Source organism: Pundamilia nyererei, unplaced genomic scaffold, assembly GCF_000239375.1.
Source record: "Pundamilia nyererei isolate P.nyererei 1_Seehausen unplaced genomic scaffold, PunNye1.0 scaffold00015, whole genome shotgun sequence".
NCBI classification, from domain to species: Eukaryota; Metazoa; Chordata; class Actinopteri; order Cichliformes; family Cichlidae; genus Pundamilia; species Pundamilia nyererei.
In genome coordinates this window covers 1,997,036-2,006,581 of record NW_005187416.1, presented here as the reverse complement: position 1 = coordinate 2,006,581, position 9,546 = coordinate 1,997,036, and positions in this window count along the sequence as shown.

Below are 9,546 nucleotides of genomic sequence, written 5' to 3'. Positions count from 1 at the left end.
AAAAAAAATTGGATAAAATGCATGTGTCATTGTTTCATATTGATTTCAAATAACATACCATTTGATTTCAACATATTTTTGTTACACTTGCAGTGGTGTTATTTTGTTATGATCCTGTTCATTTTAAATCTAAATCTAAATCATCTAAATAGAAATGGAAAACTAGAAAAATTAAAAATATAGCTTTACTAATCTGAAAGTTATTTGTCATTGGATCCATCATTCCCTCAGTGGAAACACATTATTTCATATTATGTTCAATTCAGTAGTTAAAAGTATAAAATTTAATAATGTCTATTTTTAGTTTACTATTTTAATAAACACATTTTTTTAGTCTTTTAGAAACACTAACATCATACATATCCAAATATGAAGCAATGTTTTAACTCCCATTTACATACAGACCTGTGGCCAACTTTATAAACCATTTTGAATTTTTTCCAGCTGAGGCGTTCAAAATAGATATACTTTTGATTGTCACAGTGTCATTTGGGCAGCTGCCTGCCTAATATAACATAACATCACCACAATATTTTACATTAAATGAGGAAATGTATCTTTGTTTCCTCAGCTAAGACTGCTTGGCTGCTGTAGCTTGTGTTTATGTTGAGAGTGACATCTGATTTAAAAGCAAGAAGCAAAAGCCACTGAGCACCATCAGTCAGCACAGAGGCAATGCTACAAATTTAAGTAACGAAGGTCAATTCTTTGTGTGTGTACATGCACAGAGCACATGTGCACACGGTTGTGCAGATTAACTCACAGATGTATATGACAACTCACGTTTGTGGCATTGACATTGTTTTCCAATCTTAAATGTAATACATACATTTCCGTCATTGGCCATACAGTAATTCTTGCAAGGAAGGGACTCAAAGGTCACAAGTTATTAAATAAAATTTATTAAACACACCATTAAAAGAAGTTCACTATTCACTCCTTAAACATCATAGCTAGCAGCAGTTATTTATATCTATGAAAGAGAGAGCTTAATTGTTTGATTAAGCTTGACTGGAATGTCAGCTCCACACTGTGGCTGGTTGATTAAATAAGTTGGGGGAGCAAAAGTAAAATGAGCTACTTGTGGGATACTATTTAACTTGGGTTGGGTTGGGTAAGCTGCTCATTTTATGCTCATTTTACTTTTCAGATGCTGTCAAGCCTGGCAGTTTGGTGTAATTGTTAGCCTAGTAATTCATAGTAATATATTTCTCACACACAACCTCAACCTCTGCCTCTCCATGTGAGCAGAGACGCAGCAGCATCTTGTTTCTACAGGAAGCCTGATTAAAATGTGAGGCATTTATACGGTGTACAAGATTAATAACAAATATTCACTGTCTGCAAACCATACCAGGGTGGACTATTCGTTTTCCCAGTGGGTCACACGAAAAACTGAGACTGGTGTGGAGGCTCAAACTAATAAGCTGAACTCAGTTCTAATCAGTATTAATTTTATTTCTTCATAAACTGCTGCTGGCATGAGTGCATATTACAACTTCACTGCCACAGTATTCCTTGTTTTCCTTACACACAGACCTTATAGGAGGTAATTGAGAGAAAAAAGAGGGGAGGATGGAGTGGGTGAGTAATGTCACTAGGTGAGGTCATTTGGGATATTTTATGGCAATGAAGCGGAAAATTATTGAACTTTAAACTGGATACATTTAAAATTGCATTGTTTTTCTGATGCAGCTTGTATTTTATGCAAAACATGTTAAATCTTGTGGGAATGTTCACTTTCAATACATTTCAGTTATGCAGTGCTGAGTGTCAGACATGCTAAGGCAGCGGTCCCCAACCCTCGGACCGGTACCGTTCCGTGAGTCGTTTGGTACCGGGCCGCGAGAGTTGAGGCTCAGGTATGAAATGTGTGGTTTTCAGTGTTTTTATCAGTTTTCAGCGTTATTTTGTTATCGTTTTTATCGTTAACTCAGTTTTCCTGGGTCTTTTCACATGTGTTATGAATAAATCTTCTTTTTTTCGGTACCGGTACTAGTTTTATTTTGTTGTATTTATCCGCGACACCTTAAAGGCTGGTCCGTGAAAATATTGTCGGGCATAAACCGGTCCGTGGCGCAAAAAAGGTTGGGGACCGCTGTGCTAAGGCACATGTAATGAAATAACTTGTTTGAGCTTTTGTAAAGAGTTCATTTCTAAATGTTTACACAAATGAGACTTTTCTCACCTTGGTTACTGTTTCAGCTTCACAAAGGCTTCAGTGTTATAATGAAGAAAAAGGAGCATCACTTCAATACATCAGCCGTGTTGTCAGTGATGTAATTTGAGATTTTGCTGGAAGAAGGAGATGTGAGTAAGGTCTTTATGTTTCTGCTTGGACCTTCTGTCCCTGCAACCCAAACCCAGATAAGCAGCAAGATATGGATAGATGGATGAGTAGATGTCCTTCTGACATAATTATGTCAGTAAGAAACATGAAAAATAGTTTAACCAGTGCACTTTAGGTCTTAAAAACATGAACAGCATCTCTTAAATATATGCATCCATTTTTATCTCAAGTCTCAAGAATTTCCTTAAAACCATATCAACACAATCCAGTGAAGTGAATTAACAGTTTCTCCAAAGACAGCTGCTACATGCAAAGGAATCAAAATTCACAATGCCATCTTCTCAATTCTGTTGGAAAAATATGTCCCATAATTTTTTAAATGGTTAAGAGACAGAACAAATAACCATGTCTAATGTAGCATCTGTGATTTTAAACGAAACACAAAACTGTATCAGTTTTCAATTGAGTACGTTTTGTATGATTTTGCAAATTTAAAAAAAAGCACCATGATCTACTTTAAGGAACACAAGCAGGATATTTTGGAGTGACCTGACTTGAAAACTCTGCAGGTGGATATTAAAAATGCTGCATCTTCTGCAAAGCAGCCTAAAAATATCCAACAACATCAAAAGTGCTTCACTGAAAAGTGGGTGAAAAGTTTTTAATCATTAATGGAAAGAATGCACAAGTTGTGCATCAGTGATATGAATATCACAAGGTCTGCTAGCTAAGGGTGCTGCAATCTAGAAACACTGTTGTCTCTTCCTCTAACTTGGGGCAGTTATCATCACAGTGCAACTTCACCCTCAGCTCTGAGCAAAACTGCTACAAAATGTGCATGGTGCAGAAAAGGAGAGAGGCGATGGATGTGTGAGGCAGAAAACAGGATTCAGAAAAATGCTGAGCTCTGCAGGCTTCAGGAGTAGACTCAGAGTGCACAACCACAAATGGTTCTTTCTAGTTGGAGCTCTTTTCCCCTCCATACATCACTGAGGTGCTGAACCATGGTGGTGGTCCAGACCTTTTTTAATTTGTGCCCTCAGCCCTGGGGACTTAGTGACTGAAAGACTGCTAAACCTCTGCTGGTCACTGTAGATAGTCGCAAAGGAAATAATCTGAACTGTTGAGCTGTTTTATCATAACTGAAAAACATGCAGTAGCTAGGAAGAAATATTCTCCATTAGCATTAATTTAAAAAACTGAGCACAATAAGGTCGGTTGTCAGAAGAAGCAGGCACCCTTGGCTCCCTGGCACACCGAGCTGAAGACATGGTCTCTCTTCTCATTTGACCTGTGCACAGTGGACCATAAATGAGCTGTTTACTTTTTTATCTCTACAATATCTCAGGTAATATCTACATTTGCATCAAGTGAGGCAACAGTGCAGTTTCTCTCCTGTATGGATTCTCTGATGAACAGACAGGGGCACACTCGGAACAAACACTTGTTATGTCTGCCTGAATGTTTTGTCATGTTCGCATGTATTATGAGGTCAACATCCTCTTTAAAACAAGCACAGCAAACACAGCAGAAGTTTATCTCAGTGTGAGATTGTAAATGATTAGATATTCTTCATGGATGTTGCACATGCTGCCAAGTACTCTTCAGAGACAGCGGCGACCTGACTGGAGGCTCCGCGGCATGCCTTCATCTTCTTATTCTTTATTTACATGTGCAGAAGCAGAGAAGTCTGATTCCAGCAGTGCATGCTGGGAAACGCTGTCTGTAGACTGTAAGCACCATTAGTCAACGCTGTGCGCGAATGCTCCCCTCCCGCCAATTTCCTGAGATAGACTCAGCGGCGTGTGGAGCAGACATGCAAAAAGATCCAGTCGCACCAAAGCATTATAGAATACAGATACATCAAAAGAAATACCATCACAAGTCACAAGACTCAGAACACAAAACTACCAAGAAAATCTATGACGTTGGAGAATTATCATTAAACAGTTCGCAGCGTTCCTCACAGCACTCAGTAGCGATTAGTCCACATTTGCTCCGTGTTTTTAAACAGTTTGCTAAAGAGATTTAAAAGCCTTTTCAAGGACATTTTAAAAGTTTGAAACCAGTCAGCTAACTTTTGACAGCTGTACCGACCAGTTTCCTCCAGTCTATGTAGAAGACTGTTTTATCCTAAAAGAAAATGGAGAGAGGAGACGGACGACAAAATGATGTTGGTGTAGGGGTCGATGAACTCCATTTTACACTGCTGCAAATCGTTCTGTTGTGCGGTCTATTGATTGAAGAAAACCTCTGTGTTCTGGGTCAATTTATTAATCGGCTGCCACATGATATTGACGGGGACAACCGTCAGAATGACGAGGAAGAGGAAGATGAGGAGGTGGTTGATGTTCCAGTAGAAGGCATCGAAAGAAATCCATCTCTAATAAAAGCAGCAGGAACAAACCCAGGAAACAAATACTCAGAAGGAAAAAGTGAAAAACAATAGCGTGTCCCATCCAGAGCAACATTTGGAAATTTGACATTTCAAATCTACACATGCTGCTCCCTCTGGTGGTTACTGCACTACATCCAGACCTTTACTGAGTTTACAGAAAATGTTGCACTGATGAATTATGTAAACAAAGTAACACAATGCCCTTTCAAATAAATATGCTAACAGTAGACTAAGCTTTCATTTTTCTTTCATTAACTTAACTATAAATTAGCATAAATAAATATCAGACACCTAATTAACCTGTTAAGCCCCAAAGGGCTTTCTGAGCTTCCTGCTCAAAAATGACATGTCCAAAATAAATGGAGTATTTCTCTGCAATTACAAACTGTAAACAATCGTGGTATCAAAACAAGGCTAACACTTGTGAGATTCCATCAGAGGTGTAAATATTACACCAGATGTTACTGTGTGAAAGTTACTGAGGCTGGAACACAGAAAAAGTAAGATCTTTTCCTTCACCTAATTTATTTATTTATTTTTTAGCATATAAACTCTTTAAAATGTGCTTTTGTTCACATTTTAATCCACTAAGTCAGTAATAATCAACATATAAACATCATCTGTGCAAAGATGTATGCTTCTGAAGTGAAACAGTGAAAAATGACTGCACTTTTAATAAATACATATTCAGGCATTCTGCAGTTTGTCCAATTTTGGAAAACTTTGGACACCATGTGTGCTGCCATACAGCAGAAATGATCCCCAGCGGCCTTTTATTATCACACTAAACCTTGAAGAAGGCTAAATCTTGCATTGGAGTAAGTAGTTCGTATCTCTCCCACACGTTTCATTAGATATTAGTGAGTATCAGAAGCATGCCATCTAGTCTAACCTCCCTGGTACCTCTCCTAGCCTCTGCAACATGGGCTTCCTCCCATCTGTAGGGTTGCAGGGAGACCTAATGCTTGCTTCACCTTTACATAATATCACCCCTTATCATAAAACTGAGTGACTTCATGTCTGTCACGTTCCTGGGTCTATTGACCCAGCGTTTTGAGGTTTAGTTTATTTGGATGTTATGTTTAAGTTCTTTAGGTTATCTGAGCTCATTTGTTTATTTCAATTCCCCTTGTGTCTTCTACAGCTGTGTTTTAGTCTCCCTTTGCCCTTTATGTGTTCAAGCTGTATGTCTTATGTCAAGTGTCTATTGTCATGTCTGCGTCGCATGTTTCCTGTTTTATTTTGAAAGTCTGTGTCCTATGTCAGTGTAGTCAGATCTGCTTCCTTTGTCTCCTCATGTCAGTCTAGTATCAGCTGTTTTCCCCATGTGTTTTCACTCCCCCTAATCACCCTTGTGTGTATTTAGTCTGTGTGTTTCTGTTCATTCTTTGTCAGGTCGTCTGTTGTTCACGGCATGTTCTCCATACCATGTTTCTAGGTTTTTCCATGTTCTTTGTTTAGTTCTCCCAGTTTAGGTTTATGTTAATTTTGCTTCGGTTTGCCTTACCCTTTGTTTTTACCTTTTACCGGCCTCATTAAACGGCTCACCTTTTGTTAACATTCAAGTTTTGTTCCCTGTTCCTTGGAGTCTGCGTTTTGGGTCTTTTTTGTCAACCCCTACAGTCTGCTTTGGCCAGATTGTGACAATGTCTAATTTTTACAAACATTAACTGAGCACAAAAAGTGAGACAGTTAGTGCTTGGTCATTTTTTTCTCTTTGTTGTAAACATGCTTCTTGGCAATAAATCTTATACTGCTGGAAAGCCTGTTTATTTCCCCTCAAATGGTGTCACATTTGTAAGGAAAATATGGGTTGTGGCCATGAAAAAGTAGGAGCCTCAGTAACATGTGGAAGAACCATACACAGCCACAACAGCCTGGCACCTCCTCCTCATGCTGGTCACCAGCAGTGTGTGACTGAGGTTGCGTTGGTCACTGTGTTAAGTGGAGTTGAAATCAGCCATCAACATGTGTGGCCTTGTTTTGTTTGTTACATTTTTGGAAAAACCAAACTGCAGGTACAGAGAGTGTTTCAACAACAGCATGTCATCGATATCTATGATTAACTACTTATTCCAAGACCAAACCAAGTTCCCAAATAATATACTAAAAGATATTCTGAGTGTAGATAACATCCGAGATGTGGGGCCTAAATACCCCCATTATGAAGTTTTACCAGAGTATTGCACTCAAGCTTGTATCTTGTTCTGACTTCCACGAGTTCATTTTTAGATCAGATTTATCCTCAAGCCCCAAACACAGTCATTTTATCCTGTTTTCCTACAACAGAAGTTTTCTACACTTACACGACACATTTTGACACACTGAATGCTTTTATTTTCAAACGTGTCAATCCAGGAAAGCCAAATGGAAAACATAAAGTATAGATTTGATTTGAACAATAGAGTCAGCATCTAAGTAATCAAAAGGTTTTTAGCCCATGAAGCAGTTCAGCAAACATGTAAAGCAGCAAAAATGCACTTTAGGTAGTAAAGTGTTTTAAATAACCAATTACTGATGAAAGACTCACCCTAGTTTCCTTAAGTTAATTTATTTTATTCAGCCAGAAAGGAAAAATAAATCATGAGGAATACTTTAAACTTTATATAAAACACTCATGGAGAGGTGTGAACATAAACCAAACAGCCAACAGGTGGTGTCTACTAAGTGACAAATGGCGCCATCTTGTGGCCTCTTTCTGTCACTATAATTCATTCAAAGCTTGAATTATGGAATTTGTGGAAAATGCTTCACCTGTAAAAGTTTAAAAGTCACCAGTGACATTTTTCCCCAGCAGAACGTTCAACAGCTTCATCAGAATGAACCAAAGTCGATGACGTCGCAAGAGTCAGAACACAGAGCTACCAAGAAAATCCATGACGTTCATCTCTGCATCATTTAGTTTGGATGTAGTTGGTGGAGAAATATCATTAAACAGTTTGCTGCGTTCCTCACAGCACTCAGTGGACACTGGGCTTGGACACAGTCAAATCAGTATGTGGGATAGCTGGCTGCTCAAATAAGTGTTCTCCTTTTTCATACCAGGCTCATCCTCCAGCTGTGATTCCTCCCCTGTTCCCTTTTTTTTCTTTGTCTACTGTAGTTATTTTATAAACACAAAATTAGCTCAGGTTCAGAGAACAATTCCAAAATCTTGGTAGTGACAAAAATACCAAAAGTTGTTCTTTTAAGCTGTATAGCCAAGATCTTTTGCTGTAAATGACCACATCCGTTGATAGAAGTCATTTGTAATGACAGGTAAGAACATTTAAGAAAGATGAGGTGGAAGAGGAAGGGTTAGATCCTTCACCTTTTATCTTTGCATTTTTATTTTCATTTTATTGTAATTCTGAGCATTTTGTTGTTCCTTTTGGTGTTTTGGGAAACTGTAAATATTGACCGAGAGGCAATAATAATAACATAATAATCATGATTATAATAATTAATAGTATTAGAACATTTTCCTGTTTCTCTGTTTCATGGGGGCTTTCGTCCTGGGTTTCTCTTGTGTGTCCAGTAACCTGGCGTACACACTAAAAGTTAGGATCTGTACGAAACACAGGAGATGTTTGACTAAATATCACCCCGAGATATTTAAAGCCAGCATCTTTAAATGCATTTGCAAGATAAGGATTTTTTTGTGGAACATTACTTCCAAAAGGGAGATGGAGAAAAGACAGAGATTAGTAGATAAATAGAAATAGAAAGTCTCTGTACTTACTCCCCTGGCTACAATCAGTCATGCTTGCCATGAGGGTGCAGGGTCTGGATGTGCATGCACACTTTTGATTAGCAGCTGACTCTTCTCTGGCTAGGAGTCAAACTGCCTGTAACAAAGTTAGAAAATGCTCTGGTAATGTGCTGTCTGGGGCAATTTGTCCGTGACAGGGTCGCTGAAGGTACACTGGTCCAGACTGAGTGTTATTCAGAGAACTCCAAAGAAAAAAAAAAAAGCAAATTGAAGGATGCTGATGCCTCTCTTGTGAGACAGGTACGGGGTTTCAGTGATCCAAACATGACCCTGTGTGCCCCTTAAGCCTAATAACTGGTTTTGCCACCCTTGGAATAAAAGAACTGCAGTTAAGTGTTTGTAATAACTGGCAATCAGTCTTTCACATTGCTGTGGATGAATTTTGTCCGGTTCTTCTTTGCAGAATCGTTGTATTGCAGCCACATTGGAGGATTTTTGAGCATGAACGGCCTGTTTAATGATACGACAAAGTGTTTCAGTCTGATTTAAATCTGGACATTCAATAACAGCGCTCAAAAACCTTCCTTTTAAAATTTTATTTAATTGTATTTTTTTTCTAGCCATTCAGAGGTGGACTTGCTCGTGTTTTGCATATTTGTCCTGCTGCATAACTGAAGTGTGCTCTTGCATTTTGTATTCACTCGGGTTATTTTTGACCAGCAAAGAAAATTTGTTTAATGATTTGGAAAAAAGCAAAAAACTAAAAAACTAACAAAACATTAATTAATGAGGAATGGGGCGAATCCTTTTTTTCACACGACTTTATGCTTTGTAAAAATGTTTCTCTTAAAATGCTTAAACCAGAATTAACTGAAGATCACTAAAGACATTACAGTTCCAATACAGAGCATGCAACTGATATGGATTTGTTGGACTATTTAGTACTATACCTTACATTACACAAGGACCACCACGGTAAAATCTGCTGCCTGGTAGAAAATAAATTGCACAAATTAGCCTCATTCTAGAATTGAAGGACAACTTAGGCCTAATCTTTGCTCAAATACACCATACATACATACACCATTCAAACTATTGCAAAGGCAATAGATTGTGAGTTGTGAGTTTAAAAAAGCATTAATGATTATTTTGCATGTTAGCACACTT